Source organism: Pholcus phalangioides, unplaced genomic scaffold, assembly GCF_987345545.1.
Source record: "Pholcus phalangioides strain wild (caught in Gottingen) unplaced genomic scaffold, Ppha-v1.0 ptg000009l_1, whole genome shotgun sequence".
In the NCBI taxonomy this organism is placed as follows: Eukaryota; Metazoa; Arthropoda; class Arachnida; order Araneae; family Pholcidae; genus Pholcus; species Pholcus phalangioides.
The window spans coordinates 33,353,293-33,372,732 of record NW_028301602.1 but is presented as its reverse complement, the minus strand read 5'-3'; positions in this window follow the sequence as shown (position 1 = coordinate 33,372,732).

The window sequence follows — 19,440 nt, the reverse complement described above, 5'->3', positions numbered from 1 at the left end:
GAGGGGAAAAATGTGTATCGAATTCCATTTCTTTCTGTGACCTTCTCACAGATATAAGGTACTATTTTTTTCCGTCTTATTATTTGATACCCATGCAGTGATAACTCTGAATAGGTGGACGATTCAAAGAGAGGCGGGAAGTTATGAAATAAAAAAGTTCTATCCTTTATATAATGCTTTTTTTCGACTTTTTTTACCTCAGCACGCACACACCTGTTTCGAATTTTACACTGCTTTTTTTGAAAGGAAAGCAATACTTTCTAACTTTCTCTCTGGTTTTATTTTTAATAGTATTTTCAGAATTTCGAATTTCATAGAAATCGTATGAAACTGTTCATAGTAAATATGTTTGTAAAGTTGGTTTTTTTTTTCCTTTTTGTATGTTATTGGATGCCATCGTCACAAAAGAGTGAACCTCCTTCGACTTGAGAAATGTTTAATTCGGTTTTAATATTGAGAAAGCAAGCATTTCCATCCATAAATGATGTGTAGAGAGAGAGGCTATATATGAAATAACTATATAGTGAAATTTAATATGTTTGCTGGTTATGCTAGAAAATAGGTTTTTCGTACTAAAAAAAAACACACCCTTCAAGATTATTGTTTCAATTTATTGTACAGTATAATACTATAAAGACGGTTTAAAATTGTTTGTTCGCAGGGCTCTTTGCAACAGTTTATTTTTGGATAATATTTCCAATTCCAAACACTTTTCAAATGATGGGGTTTTTTTTTTTTTTTTTTACACCTTCATTATGTCGGTAAACAATGCATCTTTAAAACATTTGATTTTTGTGAATGACTTCTTGGAGTAGTCTCTGCATTACGTCAATTGGAAGTTCCAGCACACGGGATCTTTATTCCTTTTATGTACACACACTCAATTTTGAGAAACAAGCATGATATTTGAAAACACTTGTAATTGAAAGCACACTTTTTAAGTCAACAGTTGCAAAGATAGTCCTGTGAACAAACAATTCGAAACTGTGTGCGGGCGTGCGTGTGTTTTTTTTTCGCTTGTTTGCCATATTCTGTGACGAAATATTTTTGTGAGGGCCGTGTAAGAACTAAATTATTTTTTCAAGGGCCAAACGTGAATAAAAGGACTAGTGAAATCAATACAGACGTACTAGATTCCTGAAGAGGTCATTTGTGTGTATTTATCACGAAATTCATATACATAAAACGTAACATTTCCATGCCTAATACAGTATTTCAAAATAATGAAATATTTTTAATGATTGTTCGAAAGCCGGAAAAACTCTTGAATGAGCCAAATTAGCCAGAGGGCAGGATTTTGTACAACAGGGATAAATTTCAACCCCATAAAAACGCATTGTAAAAAAAAAATATCTCCACAAAGAAGGAAAAAACGGATGTAAATCTCTCTTATCATATTTTTAACTGAAAAACAATACATCAACACAGTAATATAATTAGTTCGAGTGGATGTTTTTAGTTAAAATAGTTAGTTAAGTGTAAAATATAAATACAAATACAAATACAAATACAACGCCACAACAGGCAAAATGCCCAACGAGGTGGCTGAGAGTGGCTTGATTTTAACATCTATAAACAGATAAAGTTTTGCTTAAGAAAATTAAATAGTTTTTACCTTGAATTTTAGTTCCCCTCAATTTAAGGTACGATTTTTATTATCTTTCACTCACGCGTTTTTCTCAGTTATGAGACGATTTTCTACACTCTTGGTCAAAAATTGCATCATAATGTAATTACCTTTTAAGCTTCTCTCACTCATGCGTTTTTTCCTTAGTCCCTTATCTTCGAAGTATAAGCGAGAGATCATTGTATTTTACAAAACAAAACAAAAAATTTAAAAAAAGAAAATGATATTTTGGGGAGGGAGATTTGACCACGTGTTTGCCATGTATATTTAAATATACACTGGACCTTAGAGGGTAAATGTCGCTAACTTTGCATATGTAGAACTGTGGAGTCACCGAGGTATCTACAACAGGAATTTGATGGTAAAATGCATGACAAAGATATAGAACGTATTCTATAAAGTAAGCTTTAAAAATACAGCCTGACATGATTCAGCTCTGTTTCCTGTTAATATTATCTGTAAAATAAAAATCGATTTAGCACTTCATGTAATTTTAATGCGCTTCCATAAATGAATACATCAAGTGCATATTAAGTTCAGAAATTAACCACATATTAAATAAATGTTTGTTCAATTCATACTCTTTTCGCTTTGTAAATATTGATAGGAAAAACATATGATATTCTATAAAAAAAAACAAGGAACCACTTAAGCGATGGGCGGCGACAATAATAACCACCAATTCAATTCCAAACCATTTAAAAAAGAAAAACCAACAAAAATAATGAAATGGTTATTCGCCAACCGGAAGAAAAATAGCTTCGGGCTAAGTCATAAAATTTCAACCTGTCATCTCGAATATTAAGAAGACAAAGTCAAGGAACTCATTTGCGTTTTCAGAATTTTTTTTTATAACTGCAACCGAACGCTTTGCCAACGACCAGTCCAATTACTTGACAAAAAAAATTTCCCCTGCTACAAAGATAAAGTGACCATAACAGTGATGATAATATGAAAGAAAGAAAAAAAGATAAATTCTCTCTCTTCTCTCCATCGTGAACAGTCTCTCGAAATCCCAAATGATAAAATGGAATTAAAAGAATAAGAATAATAATATATATGCATATTCAACTCCATTGTGTTTTTAGCTATTCGTTTAGAGAACAGTTTTTCTTTCTTTTTTTTGGTTGTAATAATTTTTCACTGTTCTGATGACATCTAGCTAATTATACAGCATAAGGGAAAAAAATATATTTTTACTTTTCATATTTCTTGTTATCACTTTAGCCTCCGTCGTCACAGTTGCTAATGACGTTAACTTGAAGTGGGGCTGACGAATCGACTTTATTTCGATTGGGAAAGACTTTCTATTATATTATTACAATTAATTCTGATATGAATTAAGCACATACACGTGCCAAAAAAAAAATCGATGATAGAAAAACAACCATTTTAATCTTCTTTTTTTTTCAATTACCATTACCATTGTGTTCACCATTTCCTTCAAAAAAGAAATGTTTTTCAGGGAGAAAATTAAAATATTTGAAAATTTAATGATGGACATCAAAAACAACGTTTTTGTTTATTTTTTAATGCGCGCTGATTTTTTGGATGACCGTTTAATTATTTAGTTTTTTTTTTATTAAATTTACTTCAACGTTGTGAAACATTTTTTTGGGAAAAAAAATTAATTTTTATAATTGTTTATGAAGTATTTGACACTTTTCTTTCATTTATGTTAGGAAAAAAAACTTTTTGTTTATCATTTACAGTGGGTATAGTAATTAAAGTAATTATTTCGTAAGTATATGTTGTTAGAATTTTTTTTTCTAGATGATTTATATATTTTTAGATCAAAATACACACACACGTACCAAGAATAGTGTCTCATTCTTATTACTTTTATGTATGAAATTTCTTTGTTCGTTCCAATTAATGATGAGTTTTGAAATGTATCTGTAGTTAAAACCTAAAACAATATTAATTTTAATTCTCACATATGCCTGAGTATAATAGATTTTTTTTAAAAAAAAGCTATATGTAAATTAAATTGCGTGTATATGTATATATTATGGATAATAAACACAAGTGTGTCGTTGGTAAATTTGATAAATTCTTGAAATTAATCGTCTTTGTCTATGATTATGCATAATGCCCAAATGTAATTGGTAAATTTGATAAACATGAAATAAACTCAGTGAGTCTAGTATGTGTGAGGAATATAATTGGATCCCGTTATAATGATAACAAATTTTACGTTCGTACCCCGATATAATGATGCAATACATGTATGAATTATCATGTATTGTATATCATATAGTACGATATATCGTGTTTTCCAACGACGCGAGCTTGGTATTATGAATAAACGCCGATAAATTAATTTAAGTTAATTAGATTAATTTAGGGTAGTTTATCAATTTTACCATCGACGCTTGGGTACTATGCATAATCGCCGGCAAAATTGATTAATTCAGGGAAATTTATCAAATTTACCAAAATGCTTGGTAACATTTACTGTATCGTTGGGAGTATATATATATATATATATATATAGGTTGATGACAGAGAGATGTGATATTTACACTCTCATAAAAATATAAATTTGGGGAAATAAAAAATTAAATTTAATCAGAATATATTTGTCCTTTTTCTTTATTATAACAAGAGAAATTCACCCGTTAATATTTGAAGCAACATTCGTCAAAATATGATTGTAACCCTTAATTTTTTGCACTTTTTACTAGGGCTGGGCCGATTAATCGAGTCAGTTTATCAACCAGTTTTTGATCACAGTTGAAAATTTCGGTTGAGCTAATCAACTCTATCAATCCGATTAAAATTTTCATTAAAAGTTCGCAATTTACTTTTGATTTACTTCGCGAAATCTATTAGATGTCTTAAAATAAAATTCTAGGGGCGAAATTTCAGAAAAGTGACCATATTGAAATATATTTGAATCGATGGTTTGGTAACTTTTTTTTTGATATGGGCGAAAATAGAATTCAATTCGACGAAAACTTTTCAGTTTTTTACTGGGTTGAGTGGAAGCCTCAGAGAGTTACATTACCAACATTTGTTGTCTCTACTTTGGACAGCAGTTTTTGTATTCGAAACTTAATCCAAATTAGCAGTTTATAAGCAGTGTATCATATAGTATTACTCATCAGTTTATTCTTTCGTGATATATGCTTTTATATTGGGTTGCTGTATTTTGGCTATATTTGGCATCCATAAGCATCTTTTTCAGCCACTTCGCTGGGCATTGTAAGCCTCTTTTGGCCATTGTGCTCTATGTTTGCATCTGCATTTGTATAACTATGTTTTCATAGTGAGTGATTTGTTAGACAAAAAAAAACATGTGATCCAAGTTGTCACTAAAAATTAATTTCTACTCTGATTCCTTTCGAAAATTTTAGGTGTTTTTAGAGATGAGCAACATGAACATTTTTACCGAGACATTCTCACCGAGAAGCATCGTTATCAGAGACATTACAACACTTCAATGATTTGGTACCACTGTTGGTTTTTAATCAGGGAGATTGATGACGCACTTCACAAAAGAAAAGCAGTCCCATCTCATTTTTCCCAATCAAATTCACCTGAAACTTTTGAAATATGTTATTAATCTAAGTGTTTTTGCATGTACATCAGCTGGAAAACATCAGCCAACTCAGAGGTTTTTATTTTTAATTTATTAAAAAATAGTCAATATTATATATTTTTGATAGTTGTGTATCTCAGAACTGTGACATGATAGGAAAAAACTGATTTTTTTATTGAATTTAGCAGCCCCCAAAATTAGGTTAATTCACCTATTTGCTGAGCAGATACAAAAAAAAAAAAGTTTTATTCGCGCCATCTATCGTCCAAAAGTTGATGGAAGTATGCGTATACGTCGCGCACACACACACACATTCACGATATACAGGGTGATTATAAAAAAACTATCCCGACATATGGGCCCCTAACTATCATACCATTCACAGAAACTGAATGAAATTTTGGCATAAGGTATTTTGATGTATGCGCTCAAGAATGATATGGAAAACAACAGTGTCACTCTAACAGTTACGGTTACAGTGAGAAAATTTCGAAAATATCAAATGGCAACACCAAGTTTTTTGTATTGGAATGTGATTTCCATTGTGAAAACCCCTAAATAGCGTTCGAACGGCAACTGTAGCATGAAAATCACCGGCGGTAGATAGGCTAAAAGTGAGGACAACCAATAAGGACAGAGAAGCAGCATAAAATAAAGCAATTTATTGTGTTTTAACAAATTTTCCACATGACCTTGTGGAGGACTAATCAGGCTGGGATCTCAGTCGAAGAAACGGTGTGACGAATGAAACGAACATTAATGCTCTGGTGCACGGCAAAGTCATTTTTACTTTTTCCTTGCCTAGCTCCGGGGATTTTCGTGCTACAGGTACCATTCCAACGCTATTTAGTGTTTTTCAGTATGGAGATCGCATTCCAATACAAAAAACTTGGTGTTGCCATTTGATATTTTCGAAATTTTCTCACCGTAACCGTAACTGTTAGAGTGACACTGTTGTTTTCCATATCATTCTTGAGCGCATACATCAAAATACCTTATGCCAAAGTTTCATTCAGTTTCTGTGAATGGTATGATAGTTAGGGGCCCATATGTCGGGATAGTTTTTTTATAATCACCCCGTAGATCTATTTATCTCTGACTATGCCTTTTTTTAACCAGAATGATATAATGGCCCGATATAGATCAATATTGAAAATCGGAATTTTGGGAAAATTCTGGAAAAAATGGAAATTTTGATATGTGATATATCTTTGTGCTACTGGGGTTGGTACATGGCATAATGTTCGTGTATGTGATGTGAGCCTAACGTGAAGTTTGTTTCTGTTTAATGCTTGTTATGTGTAGTGCTGCCATCTGTCATAAAAAAGTTTAACTATAAGTGAAGTGTAATGATCAAATAATTGCACCGTTGTAGGCATGTGGCTCTCTGTAGCGAGACTTTTTAACTGGGAGATCGGCTCGCATTTGCGTCTGGAAGTTGACAATCACAGAAACCCTATATATATTCTACTGCCGCCACTTGGAGGCCATTGGCTGAGCTAAGGGAGGCGACAATGCAAGGGCGTAGCCAGAAATTTCGTTCGGGGGAGACCACTTTCATTTCGGGGGGGGGGTGGGCAAAGTGATAGAACGATAAATTTGGCCATCTTTTTCCCATTTTTCGGTCATTTTCTCACATTTCGGGGAGGGAAACACACCCTCAAGTCCCCCCCCCCCCACTCCTCGCTACGCCCTTGCGACAGTTTCTACTCAGCATGCTACGCTGATATGTGTTGTTTAAGGGAAAAAAATGTGTGGTCCCGTCTCTCGCGATGGTATAATGGTCAGTGCGTTTGCCTGACCACGGTGGTTTTTTCCCAAGCTCACCTCGGCATAATATTCAGAAAGTCTATTGATAAGAGACGATTGTACTAGGAAATTTCAGAATATTACTTTTTAGGAATATAATAGAAATATAGAATAAATTAGAGAAATTTTTAGAATATAATTTTTGTTTGTTTTTATTCAAAAGCAATCAGATCAAAAGAAATCAAAGAGTGAAATCACTCAAGAACATCCAGACTATTTTTGATAATGTGTAAAATTAGTGAATAAACTGAAGTAGAGTCTGTGATAACAATATTCAGCACTCAATAAATGAATATATAGTTTATACTCAATTTTGTTTTTACATTAAGTTATTAGAACTATTGAAATTTCGACCGATTTTTTCCTTGCGAACAAATATTACGGAAAACAAAAAAAAAACAGAATATAGTATCATCGAATCGCACGAACGTCACCTAAATTATGTAGCCGATAAGGTGCCATATTTAATACCTTCTGTTCGGAGAAATCGAATCGATTTACTGTAATCGACACGTCGGAGAATATTGTTTATACCAAGATAATGTTGAATTGTCATTTGATACATCATTAGCAAAAAATCGACTGTTATTCATCTATATTCGTGACTCCCGAAAATTTTGAAGAATAATGTGGAATCCACATAGGTGTCGCTTTTTTCAACTTACCTAAACGTATATGATGTTGAAAAAAAGAAGCCAGAGAATATCTCTCCAGATTTTTGTTTGTTTTTTTTTTCAGTTTTGAATTATTCTGGAAATTCTGAAAGTTATTGCTTCTCTTGAACCAACTGAAAAAGTATAGTAAATAACAAGTATACCCGAAGCGTATTTATTGAACGAAGTATGTTGCAAAGGAACGTTGTTGGCTGTTTTGAAATTGATAGAGATGGGTCAGAATCGACGTGTGGATGGAAAATTCATGAGATTACTGAATCTGATGATAGAAAAATTGTTTGCCGGATTACGAAAGTATTGCGACTATGTTGTATCGGTACGAATGCTCATGAGAACATCTACAGAAGACTATTTCTCAATAAATCAGCAATGCTTTATCTGATATGTTTTGTTTACTTAATCGTCATTCGAGTATTTTTCTCATTGAGCATCACTGAATCTGTGGTTGTTACAATGATTGCTGACTTATCTCCTACACTTCTCAGTCTGTTTCTCTGGTTAACGGTTCAGTGCAATTTAAACAAAATCATCGCTTTTACAGAACACCTGAATCAGGTTCTAATCGAACAAAATGTTTCATCGGAGTGTAAGTTACATTCAGAGTCAAAACTGCTGTGAACATCATTTCGGATGCAAACATGACATTCATGTTTCATCACTACAAACGAACAATGAAAATCGTACAAGAATTGAGAGATGCTTCCTCTCTGACGTTGTTCGTCCTCTTGACGGAACAGTTTTTTAACTTGTTCTTATCGGTCACTATCATTTTATATGCACCTACCTACGTAAATGATCCAATGAACGTGGCCTCGTTATTATTTCACATGATCTTTTTCGCTTGCTTGGTCTTCGGGGCTATAATTCTCTCTTCCCGTATTCCATCTGTTCAATACGAGATGAAGAATATGTACACAAACTTGTACGAGGAGCGAATTTTTTCGTTTCCCGCGACAAGTTCAAGTAAGTTGCGACTCCTGGAAGCCATTGTGAACAGACGCATCATCTATATGTCAGCTGGTGGTATGTTTAATATTGACATTAGTACAATCCTCACATCTCTCGGTGCTTTCGCGACGTATGCTGCCCTGATCTTTACCCAAGTCCAGCAGCCACAGTCTTTTAACAACACCGAAGTTTCAGACTAAATGCTTTAGACACGACAGTTTATTATCAATAATTCAGTGAGTTATCGATCTGGTGGTATGAAAATTCATGGCATAAATACAGATCCTTCATAAATGAAAAATGATATATATATATAAACTTGTTTCAACAAACCTCTACAGTCTACACAAACGTGTATACTGTTCCAGCATGTGCAACTCCCAATTTTAGCTCGTACAGTCGAACTTGGTTAATTCGAATTCCTTGAATTCCTTAAATTGAATTCGAAGTCACCGGGAAAAAGAGTTTTCCAAAATTCGAATTGTTCAATTAATCTCTATCCCGGATCTGCAAAATGACTACAAATTGCGACTTAATCCTCAACAATCACATAAGATAATATTACCAATTATCAAAATTTTATCATAAGTTACGAAATTGTTTTCAAAATTTTAATCGTTTATAATTATAATATGCGGAGTGTCCTGTAAATGCTAATGCGGCCTTTATCTCATCAACCGTCCGTCGTAGAGGTATGATTCCTATTTAAAAAATGCTCAAAAGGCGTTCAAAAATTTCCCTATTCCAGTTTTGAGAATGAAAATATAGTGTGTCACAAAATAAGACATCTAATTTTTCATACGGTCTTCCCCCCCCCTCCCCCACATTCCCCTAACTTCCAATTAGAAAATTGTTGAACTGCCTCTCCTCAGGCCAAAAGAAGAATTTCTATGTCTCTAAGTGCAATATTCGCTCAGACACTTGAATTCAAAAATTGGAGAGAACAGAAAAGTTATGAGAGAACAGAAAAACTAGTGGACAACACTCCTTTCCCTCGTCTATGCTGTCCTTTCCTAACTTTTCTCCGATTTTGAATTCAAATATCTCAGCGAATATTTTACTTAAAAACGTGGATTTTTTTCTTTTCTTTTTGTTTACTTCAGGAAAGACAGGACAACAACTTTCTAATTGGAAGTTGGGGGACGGGGGGACCGTATAAAAATTTCATTTTTCATTTTTTTTACACACTTTATTTTCAGTTTCAAATGTGGTAAAGGGTAATTTTTGAACGCCTTTCAAGCATTTTTCAAGTTGAAACTATATCTCTACGATGTACGTTTGATGAGACAAAAGCCGCATGAACAATTGCGGGACACCCTGTACAATTTATCTTAGCTGCTACATCATTCCACTGTTCTATAATCAGCATCACTGCAGAGTTTCTTAGCCATAATCAAAGCCTGATTTACGGAAACAGTTCATGATCACCAGTTACGAAATTGTTTCCCAAATTTTACTTATCATTCGTATGCTATCAAGGAAACGTACTTTTATCAACGTATTACACAATTTGTACTTTGACTATAAAATACTCAGAATTTGAATGGTACACCTTGATCCATAGCTTGAACATCATAGTCGGTATCGAATGGTATACATTCTTGATACACTCAAGTTGAACAATGTCAAAATCGGCATTAAATTATCAAAGAAAGAGTAGAGAAAACAGAATCTTCAAAGCTTCCAAAAAATTTTGTTTGAGAACTTGATCGAGAAAGCAAAGGCAAGCTTCTTGTAAAATTTTTCAAAACTAAATTTGCTCCCACAAAAATCATGATTTTGCCCCACTTTCAACTTAGAATTATCCAAGAAAAATGAAAAAGGATCGAATTAAACAAAAAATTTTAACATTAAATAAGATGGAAAACTCAAAGCGAGTTCATAAAAGTTCGAATTAATCAAGTTCAAATTAAGCAAGTTATACTGTGTATTCTCGATTCATGAATTAAATATATGTGACAAGAATTCTGAAAATTCTGAGGAACAATGGCACAAATTACTTTATTCTTTTGTAGGTTAGAAAAAATTATGAATTTGTAAAAAATTGTAACGTTTTATTTTGAGATTTGTTAAATATTCTGACGCTTAAAAACGAATAACTATTCATGCGATTTAAGTGACTATACTTGTGTGTGCAATTTTTATGATAACAAAGCAAACATACGAATTTATTTCGAAATCGGTGTTTGAACGCTAGAACGACAGGTGCAGTCATTTTGACCGTAAAGCTAATTCGACATGCGATCATTTACACTAAACGGTTAATCTCAGAATAGTGAAATTTCATCACACTTTTCTCAGTCTTTTCTTTACTTTTCTTCAGGTTTTTGATTTAATTTCTTAACACTTTCTTAGTGTTAAGTGTCAAAATGCAGTTCTACTTATAATGACGGTAGCAGTCATTTTGACCGCTATAGAGATTTTGCACTAATATTATTATTATTATTTTATGTGGACACAAATATTGTAAGAATAAATATTTTATCGTGTTGTTTGCTGGGTTTTTTTTATACACAGGTGGATACTATCTATCACCCAATAATTACACACGTGATTCCTTGTGAAAACTACTATAGAGAAATATTTTCAGTTTTTTTCCATTTGACCAATAATTATGATGTCACTTTCGAATACTGCCAATTTACCGAACGTATAACCACCGAAAGCGAGTATATTCACCGCCGTATAATTTGACGTTTTTAAAGTGATAGCGCAATGCTATAACCCTCAGAGTAATCAAGAGAAAGCTAAAACTTTCAGGTTTTTTTTTTTTTCTTTGACCTTTCCCTCAAAATATTTTACTTCACAGTGAAGGAAAGAAAATTACCGCATTTTTGGAAAAAAATTGTTGATTTTGGTAAAAACAATTTTTCTAATGAATCTTGTTTGGCTCATACATTACATATCTGGTGATAAATTTGCCAATACAGTGGGGTGAAGGTAACACATGATAACAAGGTAAACATCACAATGCACGAAGAGGAAAAAGCGCCAATCGTGGAAAGAAATAACTGAACTTAGCTTCTAAAGGAGTTGAATATTTCAGTTCCATTTCAATTTACGGAAACCCGCTGTATGGGAATTCATTTTTTTTCTGTTGCGTTTTTGGCTCGAAACTGATTATTAGAAAACTGGCGCGTCACAAAATTTCAGAGTGTTTTAACTAACTCCCTTAATATTTGTCCGATCGTAAAACGAAAAACACTCTTCTGTATTAGTTTTTGACAAGGAATCGCGTGTGTAATTATTGGGCGGTCAATGGTATCCACCCGGATTTTTCAGCTGATTTTTGCAGTATGTGTATATATTTAGTTTCATACGATAACAACAATGAATTTAATCTTTTTGGTAGTAGATATGTTCAAATCTGTGCATTAATTGATAGAATTTTTATTTTTGTCTATGAAAAATGTGTAAACAATCCAAACAATAATATAGTTTCTGAATGAATTCACAATAATTCTAAACCTTCTCTTAACCTTCTAACGGCCATCATCACAGAGTCATCTCTTCGTGAGAAGCCCTGTATATGAAGATATTTCGATATTGTTTTCAATTAAGTATATGTCTCGGTATACTCTGTCTCTCTGATTGATGAATTCGAATTAATGGCAATCCTAATGAATTATCTCAACCAAAATATTTCGTCGTAAACACAGATGAATGAATGTTACCAGAAAGTAAGATTTGAAACAGCTTCTCAATGTAATTTCCGAGGAAATCGATCACAAATGACTCTGCAAAGTTAATCAAGGAAATTTTATTGTTAAAAAAGGCATCTATATAAGTGAAAAGTAACTAATTTTTTTTTTCGCCTCGTTCTTTTCGAAGAATTCGATTTCAACGTCTTATCCAGTCTTTTCAACTAACTCATGACTTTCTGTTTTTTCCTTATTCTAAGCTAAAGAAAAAAATCGAACAGAGACTTGCGGTAAAATTTCATTATTGGAAACCTTTCATTCGTCACCAAATTCATCAAAGGTTCTTTCAATGAATTTCTTTGCAAAGCAGATACGATGTCCGCTAACTATCAATATTCTCAAGTGAGTTTAATTTCAACCCTTTTTTTGTCAGTAACTTTCCTTCGTGTCTTCCAATTCCCTCAAGAGAACTTTAAAATCGTTTATCAGTATTTCGAGTATTTGGACAAAAGAAAAGTTGCGTTCATTGATGGTAAATATTCCAATTCACTATGAATGTAAAACATTCTAAAGAAAATAGCACCGCATATATTCAACTGCATTAGCCAGGATGCGGGAAACTTCGGGAGACACCTTCTATTTGCATGTTAGAGTGTGGTCCATTCTCCGCATGTCAGGAAAAACTAGGTTTACAGAAGATCACTGAATGAATTCAAAAGATCGATATCAATTAATATTAAGAATTAAATGAGCGAATAAAAATAAAATGACAGTTTTTCACTATAGTAAACGTTTTTTGCCAAACAATTTGATAACAATAATGAAAATTTAACATTGACTTATTAATCTAAATTCATTTATCGTCAACTTAATGCAAAATATGGTTATTTCGAAATTTTTTTTTTTTGGCATGTTCAAAGATTATAGAAATTTGCCGCCGCTTTTGTTTTACAAATAATCAATTTTGTAAATAATAAATCTACGAAATACCTCTATTCAACCTCTTTACGATCACGGGCATAATACCACGTCCAAACACCAGTGAAATAAATTCAAACAAGTTTTCTATGTTTTCTTTCATCTTTTTTCACCATCACGAAGCATTACAGGAACCCTATTATCTACGGAAGTAGCTTTTCTTCTTTCCCCTCCTTTCTTTCTATACTCCCAATGAATTCCTACTAAATAATTTTCAAATAATAATATAATAATTTTTAAATATTCCTACTTTATGATGTATCTTCACACTATAAATGTAAGAGAAAAATATAACACGTAGAATGAGAGTGAAAAGTGGACTCTGAAAAAACTATCTTGTCTATTATACATTTTCCTTTTATATATTTTTTTTGCCCCCCCCCCCCCATTTTTCTTCTTTTTCCAACATGCCATTAAGTTAGCACCAAGGTTACCGAATTTACCGCTGATTCATCAAATACAGATAATAAACATTTCTTGCCAAACCCTTGTATGTGAAGTGGTTAACTCATCTAATCTACGCTGATAAATATATGCTTGGTATCTGACGTTCATGATAGTTCAAGATTTCTGGTAGCAAAAGCAAAGCACGTAAAACCAAAAATATTCTAAAATGCAGCGAAAAGATAGGTTCAATTCAACCGATTCTTATTGTGTAGATATTTAATAATTATCCCGTATTTGCATCGTGAATTTCCTGCTACGTCGGGAAAATACGGGTATTCCAGGCACGCTGGTCTCCCTCGCTGTTTTCCGGCATGCTGGTTAATGTGGGAACCCATCAACATTTCATGAAAATATCACCCTTCATGGGTGAAATTTTTATCTTTACATTAACCCTTTAGCTGAAGAAGGAGAGAAATGCTTCTCTCACTGCAAAAAAAAAAATGTTTAAATTTTTGTTTAGTTTTTATTAAGCTCTACTTCGCTCATCATATGGGGATGATGGAAGCGCTTTAAAAAAGTTGAACTTAAAATATTAAAAAAAGGACAGAGAAATAATAACTTATACTACCCCAACCAAAAATATTGTCAATCGATAACACTTTCGACACCTAATTTTAATGTAAGAAAATTTACTCTGTGTCGTTTGGATGAAAATTTGTCGAAGTAAATCAGTGATTGAAATTCTTGGTTTTATCACTTTTTTCGCACTAAAATAAGTTTCAAAAATTTTAAAAGATTTCAGAAACTCTCTCTCGAAATGTCACAAAGATTAAGAATTTATCGCTGAGCATAATCTGATTTATTACTGAAATGTCACGGGTCAAACTTTTTTCTACAACAACATTGATATTTCTCTATTTTTCATTTCCAATTGAGTTTATGAAGTCGTTATTAATGATAGTACTTTATTTATAAGTTTGTAATCCATTTTTATTTGTTTTCTTTCAAATGAAATTCAAGAAATATTGATGTTGCAAAATTTTTGATGTAAGCCAAAAATTTTCTGCTAAATGTACGCCAATTTTCTTACGTTGAATCATCAAGGAAAACTTCCAATTTCGAAATCTATGCACAAATCTATTCTATAATATAAAATCACAAACTCGAAAAGGGCCTGTTTCGGAAATCAGTAACGATTTTGGGTGAAGTTTTCATTTAACTCTTGAATATATCGGGAACCGTTTGACCCATTAGGGCCAAATTATGTGTATGTAACGAAAGGCGCTGTCCCCCCCCCCCACATCCTGCAGCAGGGCCCCTAGGCTGGGATATTTGGTGGGGGCCCCCAAACCAGCTCTTTCACGGGGGTCCCCTCTGTGGTTAATTTATAGTGTGAAAAATCAAAAAGTGGTGAGCATCGTTCCGACCCCTGTCAGCCCCGCCCTTGTGGGGGGGCGCATGCCGAGAGGTATGTATATGTATAATATACATATTTCACCAGTGCTCGCAACACACAGAGTCGGGGGTACTCAGAGCATGGCATTGCACATATACCTTCATGGGGGAACTTGAATGGTTCATTTAAAGGGGAAATTATAAAAATCTGCGTGTTGGGTTCCAGGTAATTGGTTGGGCCCCTAGATTTTATTGAATATAAATGGAAATTTTTCGTGGCCTCACAGAGGAGATGTCCGACAAGCTTCCAGGTCGGGGGGAGAGGGCATGTGGAAGCTGGCAGGTTTCATTTTGGGGCCTTGGATGAATCGCATTTTTTTTCCTTGTTTTACGCTGTAAAATTTGCAACAGTGGAAGTCCGAGATAAATTCAGTCTGGGCCCCCGCTGAAATTCTGCGAATTGAGTCCTTGATTAAGGGCCCTGGAATTTATTTGTTTGCAAAATGAATACAGGTGAAATTTTTTTGTGATCCCACAGGGCTTTAGTCTGGGGACTCCCATAGAGAAGTTTTCTGGAGATACCTGTTGAATCACATTTGATTTTTTTTTTCCTTTATTCTTGTAAAATTCGTCAGTAAACTAATGCTTTGACATGTCACTTTTCATAGCACTCTGATGAAATGGGACGAAATAAACAAGATATGTTGTGAAGAGAAAAGGTGGGAGTTGGCCGCCACAGGTGGGAGGGGGGAACCCCCTAGTTTAAACATCAATTAATTTCAACTGAACCCTTTATCAAACACATGATGAAAACTAAAGTAATTAAATGAAAACAAATATATTTCTAGTAACGCGCGCGCGCGCGCGTGTGTGTGTGTGTGTGTGTGCGTGCGTGCGTGTGAATAATCATCATGCTAAATTATTTAGTTGACCATTTTAGTTTTAATTTAAGACAATACTGTTTCTAAACCAATTATTACATAACAAATTATAAAACCTCATACTTTAAAGTACCGTTGTTAGATAAAAGGTTGATTCATAACTACAAATATGGTTTTTCCTTTTTATGAGTTTTTTTCTTAAAAACTAAATAGCATATTAATACAAAAGAAAATTAATTAATTGTTGATATCAAAAAAATTAATGATTTCGGTAAAATTAAAATAATTTGTATCATTTAAAAGAAACAATGTTCATTTTTAAATCTGTCAAATAAATATTCAAAGGAATTTAAAATTAATTTTATACCCCCATTAATATTTTTACGGAAATTCCGGATTACACTGTAAATACCTGTCATGTTTATTGAACAGCAAAAATAACTTGAAAACTTAATCTTCGACTCTTAGAAGACTTTATTTTAACTCCTGGTATTTAAAAGTGGGGGAAAAAATCCAATTTAAAAAATTTCCCATATGCATAATACACTGACTTTTAATTTGCTTATTTTCAGTCATTTCGTATATTAATCCAATGCGTAAAGCGTAGAATTGAAAATAATAAATTTTTAAAGTATTCGGAAAAGACTTCTTTCACTTAGAGCCAATTTCTCTACAAAAAAAGTTTTGATTAATTAATTGTTCTTTTTAAACTGATTTAACTTCTTTTTTTTTTAAATTTTATAAAGCGGTAAAAAAAAAAAGTGAAAATTTTCGAGGTGGAAAATAAGAAAGTTTGAGGGGGAAAAAAAGACATTATATATGCTCTTAAGCGAATTCACACAAAGTCCATTTCCATTCTACCTACTTCTTTGCATAAAATTCCACCACTGACTTCCTACGTGTACTTCTACTTCTGACTTCCTCTCAATTACTTTGACTTCCCTTTTTATGACTTTTAATTTCCGTGTAACCTCGGTATTTGATTGGAAGGGAAAAAAACGAATCGCATGAGAATCCATTTGGTACTTCCTGTACAAGTTCCTTCATAAGTGTGGAAAAAAAAATTTTTTTTTTTTGTTCCTCTTCCTACAAAAAAAAATTAAATTTAAAAAAAATAAAGTTTTTTTTCAAATAATTATTCGTGATTAAAATATTCTTCTACAATCGTTACTTCTTCTATTCTTCGAAAAAAGTATTTCATTGTCTATAAGTATACTATTAATAACTACCGTACATCGCTCATCATAATACAGGGTGTCCAGGCTAAAGTTACCCAAAAGTAATAGCTTATACTGAAATAATTACACGTGCTTAGTTATCGAAGTGCTGCACCCGTCTATAAAAGATTGCTCTAAGTTTTTTTCATCCAGATTTTCTACAAAAGTCACGCATGCATACGATCGAATGCTGATGTGACACGCTTTTCGCATTCGCGGGAGTTGCGCTGACTACCAGCATCGGGATATTTGAAACTCATCATAGTGCGTGATACAGGCAAGATTGTCAAGTTGGTTATATGGAAGCGCACTTGCCCGGTTGCGTATAAACAAACCTTACATTCCTAGATACATTATAAAGAATTTAGTGCGGCGTTATTGGTCGCAACGAGTGGTAGCCATTACGTCACTCGTAATGAAATACTTTTACATTACATTTTTCGAGGTTGGGCGGTGTTTTTTTTTTTTCTCTGTCATTTTATTTTCTCACGTGTCCCTTTTAAGGGCCAGATTAATTTTTTCAACGGAGTTGCCATCATCTTTTGTGAATAAGATCGTGGAAGAGAAGGATAAGACTTTAGTAATTCAAATTAATATAAAAAGTATTCGCATAGCGAGTTATTTGGCGAGATTCAGTTTCGCCAAAAAGCTCTACCTTTCGTGACGTCTTGCTATCTTTCTTGCTCGTAGTAACCAATCACTGCGTGCTAATGACGCTTGTGTTGCTAAGAATGTGAGAATTGTGAATACGCTGTCCGCTTTGCAAGAAGACCCGGATTTTATTGCCAGTGGCCAGATGGTGTTCATTTCCGAGTTCATCTCGGCATGATATCTATAGTCTGTTTCAGGTTAACTTTGCAGTGAAGAGAAAGGTAGAGAGTGTATTCCTTCGCCGCAGAATATAGTTCTCATATATCGGAGGTTTACGATGATCCTTTATACAGAATATTTCAAATTTTTCTATGATTTTCAAAAAAATACTGAAAAAATATTGTTTTGAACCGATGTTTATTTGTTTAAAATCTTTAAATTATAAAAAAATATTGGTTACCATTATTAAAAATCCATAGCAACGGCAACGACACTCTGGCGCGATATCCTAGAAATTTTCCCCGCCAATATCACTGTCGTGTTTTTTTTCGTTACACAATTATATACTGTACATATACATTTTTTTTTTTTTTCGTTATTTGGTTGAATTTTCCATAACGATACAATTTTTCATTCAGTTTTACATGCAGTTACAGGCTTACATAAAAACGAATATTCAGTCAGTTTTATTTTCTCCCAAAAATAGGCTTCAGTGAGCTCAGATATTCACTCATAGATTACAAGAAGTGTTTCTCTTCCACGAGAGTGCCGATACTATTGTGACGTGAGAGGCCCTCTATGAGTGCAGAAGTTTTGGTTACAGGTCCTCTCCTTTTTTTAATTATTTATTTTTTGCCATGTTTATGGGATAGTTTTAGTTTCCGATCACGGAGAGTGTTGACAGAGGCGCGACTTCCACTCGCACGAACGAACGTCATCTTCCACCCACCTGTTTCTCCTCATGCCCCTTGCCTTTAGCGTCTCTTGAGATACAATAAATGAGTGGGGGGGGGGGGGGTCCACAGTGGTTTGGGCTTTCATCTGTTATGTGACAGTTGTGTCTTAATTTTCACCAGAGATAGCCACGCTAAAGTTCTCTGCTCTTCCATTCCTGAATACTATATTTTTGGTTTTTGAATATTCGTTGTAAACAAAACTCCATAAGAATAATCCGTAATAACCATGAGCAGCACATCAACCGTAACAAAAGACTAAAGCTGTCGGGAAAACAAGTGGCATCGACGTATACCGTTCGGGGAAGGGGGAGGTCGAGTGACGGAAATTTCGGCAAGAAAAGTGAGTAAAAAAATTCTAAACTTTTCCGTATCATTATTATTATTTGGTGCTATTCCTGCATTTACACGTGAAAACAGAGTTAACCTGCTTCTTCTTAATTTATTTAACATTAATTTTTTCCATATAAATTGAAGAAAAAATTAAAAATCCCCAAGTTTTTGAGAGCCATGGTTAATATACAGTATTTTAAAATTACACGTTGCTTTCATAATATTGTTTAGATTTTTTTTTTGTAAATAAATTTCAGCTGAGGGAAGGGAAATATTGCAGAAAAATATATGACTTTTTTGAAATTTTTAATGTTACTTACGGCACATCAATGAAGAGTAAGTGACACGCTGATAGAAGATAATTATTTTTTTCTAAATTTTAAAACATTTTATAATCAAAAAACAAAACAAATGATTTCAAAAACCTCACTTTAATTTCTGAAAGTATCGGCAGTGGTTTTC